The 23,858-nt window shown below is 48.5% G+C and overlaps 1 pseudogene; it reads left to right on the forward strand.

Annotated features, from left to right (window-relative positions):
- The first annotated feature begins 258 nt into the window (after positions 1-258).
- LOC148117590 (branched-chain-amino-acid aminotransferase, mitochondrial-like) lies at positions 259-21,286 on the forward strand (annotated as a pseudogene).
- The last annotated feature ends 2,572 nt before the right edge of the window (positions 21,287-23,858 follow it).

A 23,858-nucleotide genomic window follows, 5' to 3' on the forward strand; every position in this document is an offset into this window, starting at 1 on the left:
GTTTGTTGTCAAGAGTTCTTCCCTTGGCTGGGCAGTGGTGGCACACGCCTTTAATCCCAGCACTAGGGAGGGAGAGGCAGACAGCTCTGCCTGGTCTACAGACCAGCCTGGTCTACAGACTGAATCTATTTTTACAGCCAAGGTTCACAGAGAAACCAAGTCTCGAAAAACCAAAAAGAGTTCTTCCCCTGCCTAGCCACAGACAACAGCTTTGAGGAATATATTTCTTGTAGATTTGGGATTTTCCTAGAATCCAGGATGGCGGCCGAGCAAAGGCTTGATGAGAAAAGGAAATTTGTCGCAAGATTCTGCCATTTGAGAGGACAGTCACGAGACAGGTCAGGAGAGCCGCAGGGGAGCCAGGTGCTCCGGGTGGCCACAAGGGGGCAGCAGAGGCAGCGATCCGAGTCTGCAGGGCCGGTAATGTTTCTCCCTCTGTTGGCAGTGGACAGTGGGCTCATTTGGTTTTCTGTGACCAGGATGGTAAGCGTCAGTCTTCAACCCTGCCTTCCCTCCATCGACGACGCAGGGATCCACGCCTAGACCCCCTCCCTCAGGCCCACATGCCTGGACCCGTGTCTCCTTCCCGAGACTCGGGAGTGCAAGCTCCTCCCCAGACCTCTACCCTCAGACTGGTGTCCAAGGCTCAACTCTCCTCCATCAGACCCAGAGTCTTTCTCTTACAGGGGCGGGGGCCGAGCTCTGTAGCAGGAACTCTTGGGCACTGTGTTTGTCCCGTGTGATGTGACTCAGGAAGGAGATTCGCAGGTGAGCGTTCCCTGTCCCTAGCCCCATCTCCAGTAATCCCACCCCTCTCTTTAACCTCTTGGTCAGCTCAGTGCACACAGGACCGCCCCGACCCCAGGTCTTTAGGATGAGCAGAACTTGAAACCCAAGTCTTCTGTAACAATCTCTGACTCCCCTGCACTCTGAACCTGTTCTGTGACCCCCAAGTCTGTCCCCAGTCTGGGTCTCTGTCTCTCTCTGTCGCTGCCTCTGCCTGTCTGCTCCCCTCCTCCCCGACCCCCGGGTCTGTAGACCCTTATTCTGGAAACCCGGTCTTCTGCCCTCACAGTCTCCTACAGTGGCACGCTGGTCACTGTCTTCTCCACTTGACCCAAGCTAGAGTCACTGGGGGAGAGGGACCCTCAATAGCGAAGACGGCTTGTGGGCGAGCCTGTGGGATACTTGCTGTGGGAGGGCCCAGCTCCCTGGGGGTCGTGCTATCCCTGGGCAGGTGGTCCTGCCTGGTATGAGAAAGAGGGAGCAAGCCAGTGAGCCGTGTTCCTCCATAGCCTCGGCTTCAGCTCCTGCCTCCAGGTCTCTGCCTTGAGCCTCTGTCCTGTCTTCCCTCAGGGATGGAGTGTGACCTGAGAGTTGTAGGCAGAAATAACCCTTCCCTCCCCAGGTTGCTTTCGGTCCCGGTTCCTTCACAGCAATAGAAACCATGACCATGACAGGCTGCAAGTGCACCTTGGTGCTCGGGTTTCTGGTCTGGTCTCTCGCTTCCTGCCTTCTCTCCTCTTCCTTGGCCTCCTCTGTGACCCTGGTTCCCTCCCATTTCACTCTACCTCATCTTCCTCCACCGAGCCTGCTCTTGCCCATCACCCGCTGTCTGTTCTCCCCCCACATCCTGATTTCTGAGACCCTCTCTCGATTTGGCCACCTGGATTGTGTGGTGAATCATGCCTGCTACCGTAAGTTGGGTGACTTAGGGGTGAGTGTCCCCTGATTGTTGGAGGAGGGGGCTGCTTGTTGGTTCCCACTGCCCAGACCAAAATGATCACACCGAAACTGTATCCATTAAATCACTGCTTGGCCCGTTAGCTCGAGCTTCTTATTGGCTAATTCTTACATCTTAATTTAACCCATTTCTATTAATCTGTGTATCATCACATGGCTGTGGCTTACCAGCTAAAGTTCTGTCTGGCTCCAGCGGGGCTACATGGCTTCTCTCTGACTCTGCCTTCTCTCTCCCGGCATTCAGCTTAGTTTTCCCAGCCTAGCTCTGTTCCCCTATAGCTCTGCTATAGGCTCAAAGCAGTTCCTTTATTTATCAATGGTATCACAGCATAGAGGGGAATCCCCCATCACCTCCCCTTTTCTGTTTAAAAAAAGGAAGACTTTAATTTTAACATAGTAAATTATATATAATAAAACAGGTATCAAGCAAGAATTATACTTACAATATTTATATCTACTTTATCTTTTATCATAACTAAGGGAAACTATAACTATAAATTTTTCAACTCCATCAAAGACCCCAGAAGGATATAATATCACCTAAGTAAACAGGAAGTGCTTTGTAAGCATCTTTCAAAACTCTAGAATTGACAGAGACATCTCGCTGCCTGAATAGTCACCCAAAGTTCTTTTGTACTGTTAGGGCATCCATCTTCAGTCTACAGGCCCATAGTATACAGCAGACTTTCCATGAAGCAGGAAATTTGTAAGACTGTTTTGCCTCTATTGGCAGTTTGTCAGTCACTTTCTTTTCTTTTTCTTTTTTTTTTTGTCACTTTCTTTTGTGTTCTGCAAAATGTTTGGAAGACTCTTTCATGAAGCAGGAACCCCGAAGGATCATCTCACCTTTAGGCAAGTTCATTTCTCTGCAGGTCCTGTGTGTCCAGTTCATCAAGAAGTCCAAGCAAGGGCAGTTTCTTGCCCAAATGGCTAAACAAACTCCATAAGGAGCCTCTTCAAGGCCCATCTTCCTTTCGAAGTAGATTGGTGCTGCCAGGAGCAGATGTGTCTCATTGTCATGAAAAGTCTTAAGTTATTAAAACATTTTAATGCCATATTTTGTAGTCGTTGAAGATTTGAAGAATCCCTATCCATCTGAAATACAACTCTGTACATCTAAACAAATCTAACTAACATGACTGCAAATTTGACTATTATAGATGATTATTAACCTAAATTTCTTAATTATACATTACAATTCTAAATGAACTGCACAAATACAAGCCTTATTCAAGAGCAGAAACATACATATAACAAAATTGACCTTAAATTTGTATCAATAAACCAAGATCCATACAAATGTGAATCTTCATAGCATATACCCTTTAAACGTAAAGAAACATTTATAAACAATATTTGGGAATATAGGCTTAGTTCTTCTCCCGACTACTTCCTGCTGATTGGGGGTGCTGTCAATCAGGTTTTTATGGTATATCCTATGTGCTAGGTTCAACTCAGTCAGCAGTTGGGTGAAGTAATTTTGGGGGGTGTTTATGGCAACCTTTCAGGAATCTTAGTCCATCTAACCACATTAGTCTGGGAAGATCCCACAGGTTCTCGTCCTCTGTGGAAACAAAAGAAGATCCTGCACGGCTCCTGCTTTGTTGAAGGCCCAGGCCCTTGCGGTGACAAGGACACCCCAGGTCAGACACCAGGTGGTGAGGCAGTCTGGGGGGGGTTCCGTTAGCCTAACAGCTGCACCGTAAGACAACGCATCCCCATGGAAATGGAGGCTCAGAGAGCACCCAGGCCCTCCAGAGTCCCCTCCCAAGTTGGGGGTGTAGAGGACAGGCCCTGGCCGGCAGGGCTCCCCATCTTAGCTGTTCTTCTTCTTCCCGTCATGGTAAATCTTCTCAAAGCTCCAGGGGGCTCACTATTATCTGTGTCCCTCTTTCCTTAGGCTCATGCTTATTCAACAAGGGCCACACAACCAAATTCTATTGTAGGTGGTGCAGGGAAACTCACTTTCCACAGTAGGGAGAGCAGATATGGGCTGGGGCGTGGTTCAGTGCCTTAGTCCTGGATTGGCAGGCCTGGGCCAGCATGCTTGCTCTGCAGAGACTGTTGCTGCACACACCACTATGCAGCCACCTTCCTTGGCTTGCTCCCTAGCTCTCTGCCTCTCCGCTGATCCGTCTCCCTCCCTCCTCCCTTCCTGGCCTGGCCTCCCTCCTCTCTTCCCCTTAGACCAACCTGCACTGTGGCCTGAGGACTTCTGCCCAGGACTTTTGCCAGCTGCTGGAGCTGAACCTACTGGGGACATACACCCCGACCAAGGTGAAACAGGAACAGCTGCAATTGGTGTGTGTCCCTCATTTCATCATGAGCACGTTGTTTTGTGCCTGTTGGCTTCCTGTCCTGATTCTAGAACTGTGGTTATCAACCTGTGCATAGCAACCCCTTTTGGGGTCGGATGACCCATTCATAGGGATTGCCTAAGACCATCAGAAAACATTGGTATCTACATTAAAATTCATAACAATAGCAAAATTACGGTTATGAAGTAGTATCCAAATAATGTTATAGTAGGGGTCAGCACAGCATGGGGAGCTGTATTAAAAGGGGGGGTCGACATTAGGAAAGCTGAGAACCACTGCTCTAGAAGGATTCTGTTCTTGTAGAAAATAAATAGGCACAGATCCACATCTACCTGGACAGTTACAGCCTCCTCAGAATCTTCCAGAGCCTTCCAGGCCTGCTTGGAGGTAGCCAAAGAGAATGTGAAGAACCCAGGAGGTGGAGCTCGGGCACAGATGGCAGAATGCTTGCCCAGCTTGGATCCCCAGCACCACGTGAAGCAAGTATGATGGTGCAACCGGTTATCTCTGCACTTAGGAGGTACAGGCAGGAGGATCAGGAGTTAAAGGCCAATCTTGGCTGTATAATGCGAGCTTCCGAATCATATTCTAGAATGTTCCATGCCAAACTCACTGATCAGCCTGCAGCACAAGGTTCTCCCTAGAAGTTCATCCCATGAGTATAGAAATCTCTTCTTCTGTTTTGTTTCTTTGAGCAATAGGAGCCATGAAGTTGGGTGTGATGATGCACAACTTTAATCCCAACACTCAGGAGGCAGAGGCAGGCAGATCTTTGGCGAGTTTGAAGCCAACCTGGTCTATATAGTGACAACCTGGTCTATATTTAGGACAGTCAAGGATACATAATGAGATCCTGACTCAAAAGACAATAAAAAGGGGTAGGAGGCATGGAGAGGGTTTTGCTCTCAAAATACTATTTCGGTCACACTTACTGTCACTGGCCCATTTGCGAAGAGAGAAAGGGGTCCTGGTGGTCAGGGTGCCCTTATACTCAGAATGATCTCATTACAGGCGTGATATTGCAATATCAGTTACAGGACTGGAGGGCATGTGGCAACCGGGGACGGTTACCAGGGTCCCCTCATTCCTAGGCAAGCTGAGATGGTCACTATGTGAACTGTGTGGTTGTCTCAGGATGGAGTGGACCAGACAGAGCCTCTGAGGCTGTAGCATCCAGGCTGCGGTTGAAACAACATGGAAGGGAGAAGACATGGTGGAGTGAATGGTGGGATGAGCCGCGGACCCCTTTGGGTTCCCACTAGGAGGCTCCGAGGGTGCTGGTTTGTGCTCATGTTCAATGGTAAGAACAGGTTGTACCTGCTCAGCTCCAGTGCCCACAGCAATCAAAAGGAACAGACTGAGCTTAACAATGTTTACCAGGTTTGTGGAGGAGGGGCCAGAGAGGGTGGCCGAAAGCAGGACACATCTGCTGAGGCTTCACATACCGCATTCCGACCCCAGAGTTTTGTACAACCCCACACACACCATCTCCTCCATAGAATCGAAGGTGTTCTCCTAGTTCAGGGTTCTGCAGAGCTTAAGTTTTCCTAGCTTAATGAGGGCTGGGCATTGAACAGCACGAGAAAACTCAGAGGAAAGAGAGGGGCGAGGAGGAGGAAGGGAGAACTGGACAAGATGAGAAAAGACACACTACCAGAGGTGCTCTGCCATGCTATGAACATGCCATTGTGTTCCACCCGAATCTGCGTCTCCCTCTCCCGGTACGGTTCGCACACCTTCTGTACCTACCACGAGCTTGGGCGAAGGTCTGGGGATTGAACAGAGACACATACACAAAGAGACCTGGGTCATTCGTCAAGAAATAGCCAAATGCCAATTTATTTAGCTTTCTGCAAGGTTAATATACCTTTGCCCCAGTAAAGGGAGTCCCACCCAGCGGGGGGGGGGGGGGGCAGGTGGGAAATTACCATACCAGAAGTAATACAAAGCCCTGCAGCTAAATCCCCAGGCCGGAGCAGAACAAGCACAGAAATTAGCAGGAAGCTTGGCTGGCTAACATAAACAGTCCTTGCAATTTGCACCTCAAGGAGCAGGGGGAAAATTCGTGATCCTACACCACTGCTGTGCCTCTGCCCCCGAGATCCACTGAGAACTTGGGGCGATGGTCTCAGTCCCACACCTCGGGATGCTAATGGCTGATCTGTCTGTCTCCATAGTTACCCTCCCCCACCTGTGGAAGCTGGGACCATGGGCCATGGCCACCAAGGTAGGCCATGGTTCTTTCCTGACTCTCAGGGCCTCAACTTTGAGCTTGTAACCTGTATTGTATTTATTTATTTGGGGCTTTTCAAGGCAGGGTTTTTCTGTGTACCTTTGGAGCCTGTCCTAGAACTTGCTCTGTAGACCAGGCTGGCCTCTATCTCAAAGAGATTTACCTGCCTCTGCCTCCCGAGTGTGAGAATTAAAGGCATGCACCACAACCACCCAGCTATTTATTTTATTTTATAATTTATTGAGACATGGTCTCATAATATAATCCTGGTTGGCCAGGAACTTGCTATGTAGACCAGGCTGGTCCAGAACTCAGAGATCTTTCTGTCTCTGCCTCCTGAGCACTGAGATTAAACGTGTGTGGTCCCACACCTTTTAAAGAATAATTTGGAGTGCCCTGGGCCGATGGTTCAGCAGTTAAAAGTGCTTGCTAATTTTGCAGAGGACCAGAGTTCGGTTTCCAAACACCCACACTAAAAGGTTCACAGCTATAACTACAGCTCCAAGCATCTGGTAACCTCTTGGCCTCTAAGAACACATGTATATCCATGCCAACATGTGCATAGACACACACATGTATGCATTTAAAAGATGTTTATATTTCTTGAACAATTTCATATATATATATAATAAATCTATCTTGACATACTCACCCCTCCTCCCCTCTTCCAAATCCTTATGCCCTTAACCTATATCCCTCTCTCCTGGGGTCCTCTTTCTCCTCCATCTCTAGCCTCCTTCCTTCCTTTCCTCCTCTCCCCCTCCCTTCCTCTTTTCCTCCTTCCCTCTTTCCCTTCGTTCCTTGCTTGTTTTTAAACAACCTGCTGAGTACATCCAGAAAGGCATGGGCAACTCACCAGTCACAACACTCCAGAAAAAAAATGGCTCCTTTATCCCCAGCAGCCATCAGTTTCCAATATTCTTCAGCACAGGTTGGGGGCTCATGAGTTCCTCTCCATTCACACTGGAATGACAACTACTATACATTGCGTGAGTCTCCTGCAGGAAACCATAGCAGCAGTTAGTAAAGCAGGGGTCATGCCATGTCCAGAAGACAGCACCTCACAGGATTCCTCTCTGCCCCCAGATCTTCTTCACTCTGCCTTCTCCTCTGTGCTGTCCCCTGAACCATGCACGGGGTATAGATCTCTCATCCCAGGCTGAACATGCAGCGGTCACTAATTCTCAGCATTTTGGTCTTTAGCTGTCACACACTGCAGACAGGAGCTTCTCACTGAGCTGCGTGGAGCTCACATTCAATCCCAGCACTCAGCAGACAGAGGCATTTACCAAGTCTTTCTCTGTTCTGCCATCCAGCTCTCAAATAATGCCATGGAGACTGTTTATTAATTATGAAAGTTTGGTCCTAGCTTAGGCTTGTTTTTTGCCTAGCTCTTATAACTTAATTAACCCATTTCTATTAATCCATGCTCTGTCACCTACCGTCCATCCTGATCTCATGTCTCCTGGTGTCTCTTATGTGCCTAGATTCATCTCCCACTTCCTTTCTCTCTGCCCAGAAGTCCTACCTATACCTCCGACCTAGCTATCGGCTGTTCAGTCCTTAAAAAAAACAATCATAGCAATATACCTTCACATAGTCTACAAATATCCCGCAACATTTTCTCCCTTTGTCTAAATAAAAAGGAAAGGTTTTTAACTCTAACAGAGTAGAACTATATAAAAGAAGAACAATTAGCAAGTAAGAATTGCATTCACAATGTTTAGTCCTTATATATTTGGCAAATTCAGAGAAAGTACTGAGTAAACAGGAAGTGCAGTGAAAACTACTTTCAAAACTACAGAAATGACAGAAGCAGCTGACTGGACAGCCGCCCACTGTTCCTCTGCAGTGCTGGAGCATCCATCTTTGGTCTACAGGCCTAGAATATTTGGCAGAATTTTCAGTGAGGCAAGAATTCTGAAAGACTGACCTACCTTGCCTTGACAAAGTTCAGCAGTCGCTTTCTTTTGTGTCCTCCTTGTCCAGTTTGGACAGCATACCATCAGCAGTCAAGGTGAGGGCAGTTTCTTACCCAGTGGATAACTTTGCCACAATGAAAGCAAATTCCATATGGAAATACTTTGAAATCCATCATCTTTTTTGAAGAAGATTGGTGTGCCAGGAGCAGATGTGTCTCGCTGTCGTAGAAAGTCTTATGTTATTAAAATATTTTAAATGTCACATTCTGTAGAACTCTGAAATGTTTGAAAACAATTTATCTATGTGAAATATATCTCTTTATAGCCTTGAAAACATACCTAACAGTACTATAAGTTTTATAATAGATGACGAACTATAGATGACTAACCTGCATTTTTTATCTTAATTATCTTAAATAGTTTATAATAATACTTTTTAAAGAATAGAACTTTACTATTATGAATGAGTTGCAGAGCCATACATAGGTCCAATATAGAAGCATATATACAGTATAAGAAAAATAACTTCAAATTTGTATCAATATACAAAAATTCATACCACTGTAAAATATTTGAGACTAGTGATTGTTCAAAAGTAGACTCAACAACCCACCCTTTTATCTCATCATTTCTATACTATATTCCCACTCTTTCCCTTCAGAAATATATCCCTGAATCTAGTCTCCTTTGTTCAGCTTTTTTCCTGACTATGACAACTTGTAACAACCATCCCCCAAATGATGATAAACATTCGTTATTCAATGAATAACCAAATGCTGAAGATGGACACATAAAAGAAATCCCACATTAGCTCAGAATTGAGAATAATAGAAGGTTATTCATTTAGGGGTAGACTCACAAATTAATATCCTCTTTCTGCATATTGTGAACCAGTAACTATATTAAGAGGTTCTTTAAAATCCCTTAGCACCATTAGAATAACACATAGTTCTGCCTTCTGGACAGAATTAGAAGGGCTTTATTCCACCACCTTACTTAATTCTTCTTATTTGTAACCTGCCTTCTCTGATTTATTTGCATCAGTATAAAAGGCACAGGCTCCAGTTATTGGAACATCATGTACAATTCAGGGAAGAATCCAGAAATTTCTCTTTACAAGGTTAAGTCTATCACTTTTGGGATAATTGCTATTAATTTCTCCAAAAAAATTAGCATAAGCCCTTTGCCATGGTTCAGCATCTTTCCCATACCTTTTTTTAATTTCATCATTAGTAAAAGACACTATAATCTCTGCTGAATCTATACCTGCTAACTGACAAAGTCTAAAATTATCTTTTATAATTAATTCAGAGACTTTTTCCACATAAGTTTTTATTTTTACATGGTTTATGTGGTAAAAAGATTCATTCTAAGATAATATCATCCCTCCACATTAAAATTCCTGTAGGGGAAATCTGGAAGGCAACATGACTAAAATACAATTAAGATTTGGATTCACCCAATCCACATGTGCCTCCTGTAATTTTTCCTCAACAACTGTCGATTCCTTTTCTGCTTCAGCTGTTAATTCTCTGGGACTATTCAAGTCTTTATTACCATCTAAGGTTTTGTTTAAATAAATTATTAGATCAGGTGTTGTCCCAACAGCTGATCATAGACCAGAAATGTCTCCTAACAATCTTTGAAAGTCATTAAGAGTCCACAGCCGGTCTCTTCTAATTTGTGCCTTTTGTGTTCTAATTTTCTGTAAACATATTTTATAGCCTAGGTAATTGCCAAAATCTCCTCTCTGTAGTTTTTCAGGAGCAATTTGTAATCTCTATTTTGACAAAACTTTCTTTACTTCTTCAAACATTCTTTCTAAAGTATCTATGTTTGAATCAGAAAAATGTCATCCATGGAATGGTAAAATATAGACTTAGGAAATTGCTTACATATTATTTCCAGTGGCTGACTTAAAAAATATTGGCACAGAGTGGGACTATTGAGAATTTCTGGTGGAATGATGGCCCATTGTTATCTCCTAGTAGGCTGAGAATTATTATATGTAGGCACTGTGAAGCAAATTTTTTCTATCCTTTTCTTGTAAAGGTATAGTGAAAAAAGTCTTTCAAATTAATAACTATAAGAGGCCATCCTTTGGGTAATAAAGACTCTATTGCTTTCATAATGACACTTTTTTCCACTTCTTCCGGAATAGGGTGTTCAAGTCCTTCTGTAGTTAGATTGCTGGGATCTGGTGTTTTCATGTTGTTTTTCAGGTTGCTGGAGGAATTCTTGACTTGGCGCCTGCCTATCTCTTCCTTCAAATGCTCTCCAATGGATTTTCTGGTACAGGGTCAGGTTCCCTTGTTGGCCAGGGACCTCGCCCTCTGATGGATCTTCTGCTACAGGATCAGTGCCCCTTGCTGGCCAGGAATCTCGCTGACAAAAGGCCTACCTTGCTGCAGGCAGGTTATTGGAACAAAGGAATTCCCTCCTGCCCAGTTGCACTCACCGTCCCAGCGCCCAAACAGACTGAAATGGGGGATCTTATGGCCCCGAGGAAGGGAGGAAGAAGGGAAGGGGTTCCTGGGTGAAAGCTGGGATGGGATAGGAGGAGAGAGGGCTTAGCAGGGTGAAGCAGCCCCTGCAGAATGACCAGGGTGATAAAGAGGTTGGGGAATGTCTGTGTTCTGTTGCCGGGCTTCTGCCACAGGTCAGGAGCACACTTACCTCTCTGCTGGATCTTCTGCCACAGGAGCAGTGCCCCTTGCTGGCAAGGAATCTCATTGACCCCTTTTGGTAATAGAAAAGGCAGAGGAATTCCAGATTGTTAGAGGGCCCATAGGTTGAATAACCTTATTGACAACTCTTAGATCTGCCACCATTCTCCATTTACCAGATTTCTTTTTAACAACAAATACAGGAGAATTCCAAGGACTGGTTGATTCTTCAATATGGCGAGCATCTAGTCGCTCGTTTACCAGCTGTTCTAAAACCTGGGGAGATGCTGGGTAAGGGAGAGAAGAAAGGAGAGAATGAAACATCTACTAACTCTGTCCTCGCATCCCCAGCTGCCCCAGCCTCTCCGTCTCCTTTGACCAGCTCCTCAGCTGACATGGACACCATATTGGCTCTCATCCAAGGCCAGAGCTTTAATCATGGCTACCGCTATTCACTGCAGAGGCAGCGACCAGAGAGGGTTAAGTCTCTGAGGATGGACTCCCTCCCATCCTCTTCTTCCAGGCAGGGGACAGCAGGATTTAGCACCAGTGAGATTAGTCTCAGCCATCTCACAGACACTCCCCACACATGGGCTCTGTGTAGACCAGTTTGGTACAGGTTGCTCTAACTCAGGACTATATGAGGGAGGTAGTGTGGCATGCACATAAACACAGAGATACTCACAGACAAAGACTCATGAAATGAATAAAAAGATGTGATTTCAAATATCAGAGCTGGAGAGATGGCTCAGCAGTTAAGAGCACTGGCTGCTCTTGCAGGGAACCAGGTCCAATCCTAACACCCACATGATGGCCCAGATCCAGAGGATCAGATTAATCCTTCTAAATGCAATGTGAAACAGAAAGGTTAGCAGATAGAGTACCTCTCCAGGATGGCAATCTGCACGCTATCCAAATAATGTCTAAGGACGAGGTGTTATCAATAAAGGAGACTTCAGGCCTTGGAATTACATGTGCAGAGTGAGGACCAGAGGTTAGGTGCCTCAAAAGATCACTAGAAATATATACAGGTCAGGAGACTCAGGCTTTACAATAGCCAATAGTAAAAAGATTTGAAATGATTGAGGAAATTATTGGAGCTAATGAACAGGGAAAGATCCTTTGACAGAAGGATCTGGATTTTTAATTTTCCTGGTGAGACATATCCTCCACAATGACTGGGAATGACTGGGCCACTTCTGGCTTGGGGGCCTGTGAGAGGCCCCTCAAGGATTTTCCTGATGGTATCAGATTGCCTTGTATGTCTTTTTTGATCTGTATTCATTGGTCCAATGTTGGCCTTTGCCACACCTTCTAATATACCTGAAGACTAAACTCTCCTATTCTTGCCATTTCCAGAGGAGATATTATTCCTAGAAATTCCTTGTCTACAATCCCTTCTCAGATGTCCTATTCTACCACAATTAAAACATTTGGCATTTTGATGCCTCTTTATTCCTTTGGAAATTGCAACTCCTACCCAAGATTAAGTATTATAGTCAAATGTCTCAATGTTCATTGTATGCAGGATCCATACATCCATAGGTGCTCATCTAACTTTTAAAGGCTCAAGTATCTTTTTGCATTTTAAGCTGGAATTTTCAAAAACCAGAGATTCAATTAAGTACTCGTCTAGCATCTGGGCCGGTTACCCCTATTTGTACCGCCTTAGTTAATCTTTGTTAAAAAAAAAAATTCAGTAGCAGATTCTCTCTGACCCTGTTTAACCCTGGTATATGATTCAATTAATTTTCTAGTTCTTGAATCCTGTCCCAAGCACTTAAGGCTGCTATGTGGCATAGGGACAAGATTTGTTCATTGTAAAGAGTTTGAGCCTGTGGGTCAGCATAAGTGCCCTCACCAAGACTTTGATCTTGGGAACTTTCAAGTCCTTTTGATTTTCCCTGTTGTTCTAAAATTTTAGCTTCTTCTCTGAAATAACATATAAACATAAACTGGGGCCCACCACCCAGGACTGCTGAAACTAACTGAAGCCCGTCATGTGGTGCCACCTTAATGCTAGAAACCCATGTCTTTATCATCTCCCTAAGAAATGCTGAATGCAAGCCATAATTTATGACAGCTTGCTTAATTTCATTTAGATCATTCATTCCTATAGGGATCCATCTACCTTCTTTGGACCCTTTTGGCCTTTAGAACACTAAGCATGAGTGTGGCTGGGGCCCAGCAGGGCAGGGTGGAGGCCAGGAGGGAGCGCGTGTGTGCCAGGTTTAAACGGTTCCAGGTTTCCAGTGTGTGTTCTTTGCCGCAGAGCTGGGTCCCTGAGGTTCTATAACTCAGGAAGGCCTGGCTGAAGAGAGGCTAGCCAGCCGAGAGCAGCCATCTGCAGAAGGGGGCGTGCGCAGCGCGAGGCCGGAATATCTTTAGCAGGTTGCACCCCATGCAGGCACAGTTAAGTTTGCACGGATCATGACCGCAGCGGTACTATGGCAGGTGGTGCATGGCGGATCTGCGCTGGGGCCTCTGAGGAGCCCGATGCCGGGGCACACCTCCGGAGGGACCGCTAGCGTTCAGCCTTGCCGGCTTGGTGTCTTTCCTCTTGGCCTCGGGTTCCGCTGCGGGACGCAGAGGCGGATGGGGCCCCTTGGAAAGGAATATCATCAGTCTTTAAGAGGAGGCAGAGTGGATAGACACGGGTGGGGTGCGGGAGGTACCTGACGTGAGGATCCTCACGGAAGTGAGGAACGTGAAGGAGGGCTGTAACAGGAGAAGCACGGGGTGGACTGGGTGGGGGAAGTTTTGGCTGGGGCATGCAGCTTGCAGGTTTTAAGGGCCAGTTGCTCTGTGCTCATTTAGACGAGGGGCCAGAACCTCTGGGGCTTGGCATATGACTAGGTCTTGGCAGGGAGTTGGACCCAAGGTCTTATTTCTTGTAATCCATATGTCAAAACGTCAAAGGTCTCCAGGCAAGAGTTACCCGGTGCTCACAGAGGGTGTCAAGCAGCAGATTTGTGGAGAGTCTATGATCTTAAGAAAACATGATTCATAAGTGAGAACGCCAACAGTTGGACCATACATAACCTTGGGGAAAAGGTTTGCTGTTAGCTGGTACCTGACTCTCTGAGGCTCTTAGTCCAGGCTTATGAATTCCTGAACAGATCTTTAAGTCTCCCAGTTCTTAGAGACAGTCAGAAATGTTCTAGTCTTGGGCTATGACAGGAATAACAATTTAGGCTCTAACGGCATGGTGGCCTTGGGTGGGTACAACCTTGCCATACTGGGCCAGTCACCTCTAATGGGACCCTTAGAGTTTTACCCTGTAAAAAGAACCTGCTCAGAGCTAGGAGTGCCCAGTGGTGAGTGCCCACGTGGTAAAACCCTGTAGTATAAGGGAGACATTGCTGACTCGGGTTTGGCAAGGACTATCTTGCAGAGACTAGTTAGTCTAGATTGCGTTGGAACAATGCAATTGGGTCTGAAAGAAACAACCCCGGGGCTTGCCAAGGACAATCCTAGGCTGCAGAGGGGGAACATGTGTTTAGAAACAACGTTGTGTTAGAACAGCTCCTGGCTCTGCAAGGGACCGTCGTGAGGCGACAGGGGCTCTCATACAGAGAGCTGGACTGATGGAAGGCCAGGCTGCAACCAGGGCAGCCGGGGCTATGAGAAGATCAGTGCTGGGATTTGATCGCGAGCATGGTGCAGGGACAGTTACCTGAGTCGGGACAGTACTGCACGGTGATCTCAGTGATGGAGAACGCAGCTGGGCTGTGTCGGGGTTCAGCAGTTCAGGTCCAGGACACGAAGGGAACACTACCATGTCACAGGATGGCGCCCTGCCCTGCCTACTCCCCTTTCATTTCTTTGGGTTTTGTTTGCTTTGTTTTGTTTTTCGAGACAGGATTTCTCTGTAGCTTTGGAGCCTGTCCTGGAACTCACTCTGTAGACCAGGTTGGCCTTGAATTCGCAGAGATCTGCCTGTCTCTGCCTCCCAAGTGTTGGGATTAAAGGTGTGCACCACCACCACCCGGCCCCCCTTTAATTTCTTTTTAACATTTTACACTTCCTCCCTGCCATTCAGGTGCCCCCTTTGGGCTTAAATCCCATAATGTAGGTGGAGGCAGGGTGTTCTTTCAGCCAAGAGAAGGCTGCTGGCCTTAGAGTTGTCCTAGAAAGGCAAAGGTGGCACTTCATTGTCACCAAAGCTCTGTGACCAGTTCAGGCTAATAATCTCTGGACCAGCGTCCCGGGGCTGTGTGATGTTTCTCTACCTGCTTTTTCCTGGATCTCTTTAGCTCAGTGTGGGCTCGAACTTATGATCTTCCTGCCTCAGTCTCCAGAGTTCTGTGACTCTAGGTGCCTAGCATCAAGCCAAGTTTAGAATATGTTTGCCTGGATCTCTGCTTTGCCCTCCTCTCCTAGTGTTGCTCACCGGCCCCGTTCCCTGTTACATTTGTATTTATTCAGTATGTGCACGTGTGTGGGCCCACATGGGTCGTGGTGCATTGCAGAGGTCAGTTCTGCCCTTCAGTTGGCTAGGAGTGGGTGCCAGGTAGTAAGCTCGGATCCTCAGGCTGTGGACAGGTGCTCTTACCTAATAGGTCACCTCAATAGCTCTCTCTCGCTCTCGCTCTCTCTCTCTCTCTCTCTCTCTCTCTCTCTCTCTCTCTTTTCCTATTTTGACTTTCTTCTTCTTCTCCTTTTCCTCCTCCTCCTCTTCCTCCTCCTCTTCCTCCTCCTCCTCCTTCTTCTTGACAAGGTCTCCCTCTTTAGACCAGTTGGCTTTGCACTCAGAGATCTGCCTGTCCTTGTCTCCCCAGTGCAGGGATTAAAAGTGTACCCCCTCCACACCCAGCTCCTTTATTTCATTATCATTAAGATAGGGTCTTAGATAAGCCAGGCTGTCCTCAACGTTGCTACAGAATCAAGCACGGCCTTGGATTCCTGATCTTCCTTCCTTTCCTCCCACTTTCCTCCCAAGCGCTGGGATTGCAGGGTCTGTGTGCTGCCAGCAAGAAATAAACCCAGGGACTTCTGCGTCTTAGGCGAACATTCTACCAACTGAATAAACCCCCCAGCTCCAATTTTTTTCATTTCTTCATCTCAATATCTCTTTTCTGCATTGTTCAGCTTCTCTGGCTCACTCTATTAAAAAAAAAAAAATCAACGTTTTGGTTCCCTCTGCTCCTGCTTCCATGCTGGCTGCCCTGCCCAAGATGGCTGTCTTTCCCCATACTCTGAGTGTCTGATGTAGGGTGGAGTGTGGGGGAAGCTTCATGTCACCACCCAGAGATATAGAAGGTTTGTCACTCTCAGATCACCCCAGTAGCCCTCGGTCACTGCACCATTAAGGACACATCTGAGGGTTGGGAGCCGTGGGCACAGTTGGTAACATGCTTGTCACATGAGCATGAAAACCTGAGTTTGATCCCTGGAACCCAGTTGAAAAAAAATAGGTGCAGCGATTCACTCTTAAAACATCATTGTTGGTGAGGTGGACACTGGAGGGTCCCGGCAAACTGGTAAACTCCAGAACCCAATCAGAATCCTTGTCTCAAAAAACAGTTTGGGCTGTGGACTAGGAGTGGTGTACACCTTGAAGCCCTGCACTCAGGAAGCAGAGGATGGTAGATCTCTGAGTTCAAGGCCAACCTGGTCAGCAGAGTGAGTTTCAGGACAGCCAGGACTATACAGTGAGACTCTGTCTCAAAACAAACAAACAAAAAGCAGGATGGGGGGCTGGAAAGGTGGCTCAGTGGCCAAGCGCACTGGCTGCTCTTCCAGAAGACCCAGGTACAATTCCCAGCACCCACATAGCAGCTTATAGCTGTCTGTATCTGCAGTTCCATTGGATCTGACTCCCTCTCGCAGACATCTATGCAGACCAAACACCAACGCACATAAAGCAAACAATGAACAGAACCCAGGATGGACATCATCTGAAGAATGACATATGAGTTTGACCTCCATAAGCACGTGCCTACAAATGCACATGTTCACCTTCACATGGTGCACGTATGTATACATGCACATACACCAAGATCTTACCTGAGCCAGGTATGGTGGCACCCATGCCTATCATCCCAGCTAGAGCAGAGTCTGAGGCAGGAAAATCATGACTTTAAGACTGGATTACAGAGTGAGTTTGAGGGTAGTGGGCAACTCAGTGAGACCATGTCTCAACACCCCCCCCCCCGCAAAAAAAAAAAAAACAGAAAAAATGTCTACTTCATGGCCCAGCCTCATCCACATGGCATCCAAGACTCACCTGCTGACCTGTGACCTCTGACCTGTGACCTTTGCTGGACACCCCCCTCTTATGGCCACCATCAGCTCTCCCAGCAGGAAGAGGCTATTGTCCTGCCTTCCTCAAACTCAGGACCCAGATGCCTCCCTAGGTCTGCAGAGAAAAGCATGACATCAGAAGTCAAGAGGAAGGGGCCTCCTGGACATAACCAGTCCAGCTTCCCTTGTACTCAGGGAGGGTCAGCAGGGATGTGTCCCCTTCAGCCACTGACAGTGACGAGCACGGTAGTGGCTGCCCAGTGGGGCTGGGGCTGTAGCGACGCCAGCCAGTGACTGATATTCCTTAAGAGTAAGCATTAGGACCCCCATTGCTGTGGGAGGAGAGCTGGAATCCCTCACTTGTGGGTCTGAGGGAGGAAGATTAAGGAGGACCATTAGGTCTGAGGAAGGCAAGCTGGATTCTGGATCCATAGGTTTGATGGAGAAGCACATGACCTTTACACTGGGGTCTAAGGGAGGGGCTCTGGGGTCTGGGTTGCTCAATTCTGCTATAAGCAGGATCCAGTCTTTTCTAACTCTCATCAGACTTTGGGTCCCCCCAAGCTAGGCGTGTCCCCTTACCTGCTCCCTGGTTGTCTTGTCTAAGCTGGTAACAAGCTATGGCCAAAGTTCTCTAGTAGAAGGCATGCCTCTGTCGACTTTGCCCTGCATGGCGGAGGGGCAGGAACTGACTTTGCTCTTTCTAGGGATAGTCATCCTGGTGGGGACATGAGCTGAGCACAGGGTCCGTCAAGAATGTGCTGGGACTGTGACAGAGCCAGCCTCATGAGCCTCCCCAGCAGGAGGTGGCAGCCGGGTGCCAGGATGTCTGCTCTTCCTGGCTCTTGCCTTGGTCATATTTACTTCCCTTGCTATCCCAGGTCTGGGCCCCAAAACTTCTCCCTGTCCTCTGGCATCTGTGTGGGCCTAGAAGATGTGTGTCTTCCAACTTCAAGGTAAAAGGGGGGCCCTGGGTCTGTGGGAAGGAAGCCTGGGGTCTATTGCTGTGTTGGAGGGAGGCCAGGTCTCATCTCGCCCTGGGGTCAGCTGGTCGTCTGCTCTCAGGTGCTGTAAAGAGATAATGCAGCATCTCTCGGAAGGCTCGTGGAGCCTGGTCCTCTTGTGGCCGAGGCTGGGGCCATGGAAGCTCTAGTCTCTCAGGCTGGGGACTCCAGGCTGCTGAGCTGTCTGGTTGTTGTTTCCTCTCAGGCTGCAGACCTCCAAGTTCAGGTGACCAGGGAGCCACAAAAGAAGCCAGACCCCAGCCAGCCATTGCTGTTTGGAAATATATTCACAGACCACATGCTGATGGTGGAGTGGACCAAGGAGACAGGCTGGAGCTCTCCAGGGATCCAGCCCATCAAGAACCTGACGCTGCACCCGGCCCGTTCGGCCCTGAACTCTCTGTCAGTGGCAGCAGCTGCTCCTGTCACCCACCCTGCAGCCTCTCTGCTGTGCACCCGACTGAGCTCACCTCTCTGACCTCTCATGTTTCTTCCTCGGTCGCTCCATCACCTTTTCCTGAGATCACCTGTGTTCTGGGACCCAAACTAGGTGACAGTCGGTTCCTGCGATGAGCAGGTTTTGACTTTGTTGAAACTCGGTGCTCTGAAAAGGAAGTGGGGTTCCCATGGCAAAGATGCTCACACAGACAGATGAGTTGGTTTGGCAGACTTGGGGGGGGGGGGGTCTCAGTGGGACCGAGGAGGCCTATGATGCCATCAGGGCCACAGAGATGAGGAGCTTTGGAGGAGTCTGAATAGGGACGGAACCAGCCTGGATATAGTAAGATGCCCTCGGGCCCTCTGGGAAGTAATATAATTCCAGCACTCAGGAAGCTGAGGCACGAGGACACCAATGACATTGAGGCTAGCCAGGGCTATTGAACAAAACCCTAAGCTGGAGCTGAAAGACTAGCAACGTGATTTTCCTCTGACACTCCTTCCGGAGCCTTGCCCATCTTGGCTGCTGCAGCATCGTTTCCAACTGACAGAGGCATCCTCAAACAGTCCCCTGCTGTTGGACATCTGGCTTCTTTGCAGCCCTGAGACAGGATGAGGCATGTTCCAGTAACAGCCAGGTGCCCATAGCACTTCCTCTGAATGCAAAGGTGTCTCTGCCCAACTTCCAGTTCTAGTGAGTCAAAGGGCAGGTGTGCTCATTTTGAACAGCGTTACTAAACTATTCTCTGTAGATCTTGTACCAATTTCCACCCTCATTGCCCAAGCCTTTTGCCCAGAAAGAAGCCTCACCCAACTGCGTGGGGCTGGAGAGGCAGAAAAGGGGGCACACCAGCCCCACAGGGTGCTAAACTTGACCCTAACTGTTAGGTTAAGAATTCTGGGGCTGGAGAGATGGCTCAGAGGTTAAGAGCACTGACTGCTCTTCCAGAGGTCCTGAGTTCAATTCCCAGCACCCACATGGTGGCTCACAACCATCTGTAATAAGGTCTAGTGCCCTCTTCTGGCCTGCAAGCATACGTAAGGCAGAACACTGTATACATAATAAATAAATCTTTAAAAAAAAAAAAAGAATTCTGTCTTGTAGGTGTGGAAGCCCTCCCAGGAGGGCTGTAGGCTGGGGAAGGAGACTCCTCCTTGACTGTGTTATGGGGAGTGTGGAGGGTCTTTGCCCAGTCTGACCAGGCAGCCCTCTAGGAATTATGGGCCCACTGTGGCCCTGCAGCAAGAAGCCCAGAAGAAGGGCTGCGGGCAAGTCCTCTGGCTGTACAGGCCGGACCACCAGCTCACCGAGGTGGACACCATGAACATCTTCATCTACTGGACTCACGAGGACTGGGGGGGGGGGGGTGGTGAGCCTACCCATGACCCAACCCACTCCCTGTATGATGCTCTGCCTAATTCCTACTGGGGTATACGGTCTCCGGGTCCTGGGCAGGTTGCTTCTAAGAGAAAGGGAGGTCATTTAAGGGCGGGAGGCAGTGACATCCATCTGTCGTCCCTGACTTAGTACTGGAGCTGGCAACCCCCGCACTGGATGGCATCATCATGTCTGGAGTGGGGCAACTACGCCTGCTGGACCTGGCTAGGACTTGGGTAGGGCATGGGTGGCACTTGCATCTTAGGACCATAGCCCTGAGCTGTGGAACTTTGGTGGAAGTTGGGCCCCCTGCCATGTTCCCTGTTCCCTGTCCCATGCTTAGACCTGTCTTTCTCAGCAACCTTTGGGAGAGAGTGATGGTGGTAGGCTGCAGGGCAGGTGTCTGGGGACTACAGTGTTTCTGTCCCTTTGTTCCGCAGGGCGAGTTCCGGGTGGCCGAGCACAAGGTCACCCTGAAACAACTGAAGCGGGCGCTGGAACAGGGCCGCGTGCGGGAAGTCTTCGGCTCAAGCACCGCTTGTCAGTTCTGCCCAGTGCATCAAATCCTATATGAATGCAAGGTGAGCCGGAGCTGCCGGGGTTGGCGGGAGAGAAAGGGAGAAGTCCCCATCCTCATGGCGCCTTTTCCTCAGCAACTCCACATTCCCACCATGGAGAACGGGCCAGGGCTCATCCTGCGCTTCTAGAACGAGCTGAAGGCTATTCAGGTGAGCTCAGGAGCCGCAGCTCTGATAATGAATAGCCGTGGCCAGAAGCACGGAAACTTTCTGTGCTTCAGGAGTCTCTGCGGCTCTGGGTCCTGATGAGAGAACCTCTGGGCCATTGGCCACAAAAATGAGCCTCCAACGACTCCCTAGGGCCATGCATGGGCTGTCCCTTTGATGTGGCAAGCCTTCCTCCTTTTCCCTCCCCTTAACTGGAAGGCTTCCTGCCAAAAGTCTCTGGAGCATACCCATTCGTGTGAGCCAAGGGAGCTTCCAGCGGCCCTCTGGACTCATTTCCCGATGAGCTGGACCTGAGGTGACTGGGTATTCTGGCTCCATGTTGGCGCCTAGCGCTACACATTTAGCTGAAAATGCCTTTTCCCAAGAGCCTTCAAGGCTTTGAAACTCGCTGCCTTGCCATCCCTACGGACTTGTGGGCGAGCCTCTGGATCTAGGACTACACTTCCTATAAGGCACTGGGGCTCAGCTCTGTGAGCTGTGGGTTGCGACATTCTGGAGCCTTCTGGGAGTTGTAGTGCAACTGCCCCAATGCCCCAACTCTGTTGTCTTGCCGTACGGAGCCAGGGCCCACAATTGGATGTTTCCTGTGTGACGCTACCGGCTGTGCCCTCACGGATTGGATCGGCAGATCTATAGCATCCAATCTAGAGACTCACGAGAAGTGCCATAGAAAAAGGTCTGGGCAGCCGGCTGGGATGCCACCGCTGTACTTAAGGGAGGGACCCAGACAATTTGAACCCCGCCTCAAGTGTTGGGTCTCAGGGCTCAGTCCTCAGCTGCTCCTCAGGGGGAACTTGACATATTCTCTTATCTCCGTTATCAGGCTAGATCCCCGGTGCTCCCCATGATGCTTTTTCCCCCATCTCTGTCCTTGCTGCAGTTTGAAATAAAATGCCAAGGAGCAAGACATTGTCAGGTTAACAGCGCCACCTGGGATCCCGAGGTTTCAGCACATTTCATTATCCAGGACCCCAGCTTGGAAAGCTCTCTGACTTGAGGGTTCCTTCTGTACTTTAGCATCGAATCCCACTTACAGGATTCTTGGCCGCAACACCAGGTCTGTCAGGATTTTCCCTTCTTGCAGGACATTGGCACCCCAGCCCTGTTCCTGAAGTCCTTGACTGCTCTGTCCCTTCTTGTGTTCCCCGCGTCCTGGCCTCCCGGCCCGGTCCTCCGCCTGCCTCTATGTCCTAGCTTCCTCTTTGCCCTCCTTGCCTTCATCTGCTCCCATCTGACATCAAAAGCCGTATCTGTAGGGGTGCTTATCTTATATGGGTTTCTATTGCTGGAAAGAGACACCGTGACCACGTCAACTCTTAGAAAGTAAAACATTTAATTAGGGTGACTTGCTTACAGTTCAGAGGCTTAGTCAATTATCGTATGGCAGGGAGCACAGCAGCCTCTGGGCAGACATGACAGGGAGCACAGCGGCCTGCAGGCAGACATGACAGGGAGCACAGCGGCCTGCGGGCAGACATGACAGGGAGCACAGCGGCCTGCAGGCAGACATGACAGGGAGCACAGCGGCCTGCAGGCAGACATGACAGGGAGCACAGCGGCCTGCAGGCAGACAAGGTGCTGGAGTGGTAGCTGGAAGTCCTCCATCTTGCAGGTTTGGGGGAGAGCCTGCTCATCGGGCACCTCAAAGCCCGCTCCACAGTGACACACTCGTTAGAGCAAGGCCATACCTAATAGGTTTTCTGTGTCACAATAATAGGTTTCTCCGCCAATGCAGTAAGCCAGATCAAACCGAACTGAAAAAGTAATAGAACAAAAGAACAAGTTTATTTGAGCAAAAGCAAACTCCGGGATGAGCTCTCCAGCCCCAGAGATCGGGGCAGGACACACCTTAGCTAAAGCAGGGAGCTCAGGCTGAGGGATGATGGCTGTCTGCCACAGTCGGGTTTGTGCCCAACTATGGTCAAAACTGACTGCTTTCGGTGGGGTCTTGGGCTGCTGGCAATTTCAGGGGAGGAGCCCCCTCAGGGTCCAGGAATGCTGAACTGGGCTTTTTGGTGCCTCTTCTTTGTTGGAGATTCTGAGAGGGCAGGGTTTGAGAGAGAGGAATGGGACTTCCCAGATCAAGCAAGAGTGAACTGGTTCCAACCAAATACTACCCACTCCAACAAGGCCACACCTCCTAATAGTGCCACTCACTCCGAGGTTATGGGACCAACCACATTCAAACCTCCACATTCTACTCCCTGGCCCCCACAAACCCATAACAATATCATAATGCAAAATGCATTTAGTCCAACTTAAAAAGCCCCCAGAGTCTATCACAGTCTCAACAATGCTTAAAAGTCCAAAGTTCAAAGTCACATCTGAGGCTCATACGATCTCTTAGCTATAATTCCCCATAAATCAAAAGCAAAAAAACAGGTCACATACTTCCAACATATAATGCCACAGGATATTCATTACCATTCCAAAATGTAGTGAAGGGAGAATAGTGAGGAAATACTGGACCAAAGTAAGACCAAAAACCAGATAGATGGGAAAACTCTGCATCTCCATGTCTGATGTCAAAGCACTCTTCAGATCTCCAGCTCTGCTCTTCTTTGGTGAGCGCAACACACTTCTTTCTCTTGGGCTGGTTCCACTCCCTGTTAGCAGCCCTCCTCGGCAAGAACGCCACGACTTTGCCATCTCCAACATGTTGGGGTCCCTAAGGCAATCTAGGCTTCTCCTTCACAGCTTCGTACAATGGCCTCTCTGGACCTCCATTCAGGGACACCCTGACACATACCTGGCCTCAGGGATTTTATTCCATAAATCCTTTTCTTCTGTCCTTAACTCTAAATCCAGAACCATGTGGCCGAGGCTGCCAAGTTCTGCTGTTTTCTGGGGCTGGCTGGAACATGGTCTCTTCAATTATATCTTAATCAAGTTTCTATCCCTCATGGCCTAAGATTGACTGTCCTGAAACTTGCTTTGTCGACTAGGCTGGCCTCAAACGCAAAAGCCTCTGCCTCCGGAGTGCAGGGATTGATGGTGTGCACCAACTGCAGTGGGCTGTAAGACTTTCTTTAGTCCCTTTTCACAAGTTGGAAATTTAGCTGGGTATGATCCTGCCCCGAGGGCACCACTCCCTCCATCCCATTTCTTAATCTGTTTATCTCCTGGAACACAGGATTTTGTTCTATTCCACTTTTTGGTGTTCC

Source organism: Myodes glareolus, chromosome 27 (genome assembly GCF_982192425.1).
Source record: "Myodes glareolus chromosome 27, mMyoGla1.1, whole genome shotgun sequence".
NCBI classification, from domain to species: domain Eukaryota; kingdom Metazoa; phylum Chordata; class Mammalia; order Rodentia; family Cricetidae; genus Myodes; species Myodes glareolus.